Raw genomic sequence first — 2,843 nt, 5'->3', positions numbered from 1 at the left:
TCTGTGGGCATGCAGCGGTCTTTTGAAAGCCACGCTCGGCGGCGTAAAGATGCTTTCGACCGGATCGTTTTAGATCGGTCGGTTTCGTCTTGGTAAGGGTCTCGAAACGATTAGAGATGTTCGGAGTCGCCACCAAGCATTTGTGGGATGCCTGAAACCCGTTCGAATTCCACTTTATACCTCGGTCAAATCGAAGCACAATGCAGCGTTTGACATAGCTACTAAAGATAAGGAAATAGTCCCTCTTTAGCATCCTATCTCTAGAATGACTCTCGTACGCCCTGGATAAGGTCGTCCACTATCCAAAGTTTCTGAGTAAGAGGTGAAGGTACGTATTGGGAAGTCCTTTAATCAGACACCCAATCCCGCCCGCGTTTAGCGGCCTCTACTTATCGATCTTGGTTGGTTGAATGCAAAAGTTGATAAAACGGTTTAAATGCATGAATGCGCATCCAATGATTTAAACCTAACATGTGAGAGCTTTCTAAGTCGTTTGATTTAATCCAAGTATCAAGTATAAGATGTCGAGTTGGATTAATGATTGATTTGCATGAAAGACGGAAATTAAACATCCATTTACCGTGTTAGGTTTAGGGTGCATAACATGATCCATTTGTCTTAGTAAGGCATTTTGTAAATATGGTTTGAATAGTCATCTGATCCGTCCTATATCCGGGTTAACCGGAGTCGGGATCGTCCTAGACTAATGCGGGAAGGGAACAGGCCCTGTACCAGACGGCTATAAGAGACGCGAGCCAGCCGGCGGTGTAAGGAGCCTCCCTGTGGTTTTGAAAATGAGAAATGAGGAGCCTGCTTGAGGCGCGGGTTAGCCAACGGTTGTATGCTGTGTTCTGACTGTTTAGAAAACGTTATAAAACGTGTTGAACATGGGTGTTTGAACCCGGTTTGATTTTGAATGGGTCGTTTAGACCGCATTTGTTTATTTGAAGAACTAGACTCGAATAATCATCATTATTTGATAATATTCGGTGTCGGGTTCGATTTGACAAACTTGACATGAATAGTTTTGAAAAATGATTGCGGACTAATTGTTTTAAGTCCATTTCGAATGTAATTAGTCGATACTCGTCATCGTACCCGGCTTAAAATCTGGCATGGTATGTAGAACCAAGGATGATTTTGTGTTGGTGACTAATATGTTTGCTTGAAAATGTAAAGAAATGAAATTAAAGGCTTTAAAATACCTTCTAAATATCATTAACCAAATATTATCACCGAAACACGGATTTAACCGTCATGGTATGAGGAACCAAGGGTGAAAAATGTTTTCTGGTTAAAAAATGTGAAATGAAACAAAAAGGTTTCGAAAATACTTGAAACGGTAAAAACCGATTACAAATATGAAAAATGGATTAAGGGAAATGACGAGAACAAACACGGTTGATCTCTGGTCTGAGTACCCCATTTAGGCGCGAGCCAGTTGGCGACCTAAGGGGCTTCTGCCTCAGACCAAAAATCAGTTTTGGCTCGTTTATTCCATGTTTTGGTTCATGTTATGCATGTTTTAGCATGTTAGAGTCATGAAACAAATGAAAACACAATAAAAGAGGATCTTTACACCCTCATACTTACATGTTTGGTTATGGCGAGTGACCGACGTAAGTGTAACAACTCGTTTGATCGGAAAAAACTCGGTTTAAAACCGTTTTGGTAAGTAAAAGAGTGTTTTAAAAGTTTAGTGATGGTGTAGTGGTCGAAGTGGTCGGGCAAGTGATTTAATGCACGATGACGGTACCAAACAATGTGTAAGGCTCGTGTTTACGATCGGTAGGTCGTAAATACGCGTCGGATTGTGACTTAAGAAGTCGATTCGAGAATTTTAAGGGAGAAAAGAGGGGGCGGACACTCGCGTAAGTCTCAAATGGGTGGCATTTGAGGGGTATTTATAGGAGAATGAGTGGTTGTGTAAGTTTTGAGCGACGTGGCCACCTTGGCTGCTCAAAGAGGCGCGAGCCACGTCGCGGGTCTTCGAGCTGTGTTGTCGCTTTCACAACAAACGCAATCATGATTTGTTCTATCCTAGGTTTTGTAGTCAGATGTTTGGTACTAGACCAACATGAATCCGGGAAAACTTAGCATAGAAGGCTTTGAGATATTTTGGTTTTTGTGTTTGACTCGGTTTGACTCGTTGTTGGAGTCGGGATTTGAATTTTCGAGTCGGTTTCTGGTCCGGTGTCGGTTTTAACTCTAGTTAGTGTCATCGCGACCCCGTCGCCGTGCATTAAACACTCCAGGTATTTTTGAAATGTTTTGAAATGTTTTATTTTCGAAATCGTTTTAAGTATTCCGACGTAAAGTTGTACACAAACTGTCGATCAAACGCTGCGATTCCAAAACATGTTGTAGTCCGATAATCATCGGGTGTTTGTTGGAGTCTCAGCAGATACTTGGTATCTACAGAGCCCCCACTTTGACTGAGGCTTGGATAGGGCGAAAGTCAAAGTAGAGCCCCAGGTCAATCGAAGATTACAACCTGGAGACCCAAGCGACGTCGAGGCGGCTCGAAAGGATTCGGGCCAAGGACCTGCTGTCGGGAAGGGCGACGCCAAGGCGACTCGAGGGTACGAGTCAAGGACCTGTCGTCGGGAACATTTTAGAGTCTGTCGACTGTCCGTGTGGGTCGTTTAAAGTCTGTTAGACTACGTACGAAGGCTCGCCAGCCATAAGAAGGAGTCATACCTGAGGCATCTTCGGATATGTCCTTGCATGTTTGCGGATAAAGGCTCGCCAGCTATGGTGCGTATGTGAGGAGGGCTCGCCAGCCGCGATGCGTTGTAAGACTCGCCAGCCGAGACAAGGAAATGTACCCGAGGCATCTTCGG

This window comes from Silene latifolia, chromosome X (genome assembly GCF_048544455.1).
Source record: "Silene latifolia isolate original U9 population chromosome X, ASM4854445v1, whole genome shotgun sequence".
Taxonomy (NCBI): Eukaryota; Viridiplantae; Streptophyta; class Magnoliopsida; order Caryophyllales; family Caryophyllaceae; genus Silene; species Silene latifolia.
Note: the sequence above shows the minus strand (reverse complement) of the source record.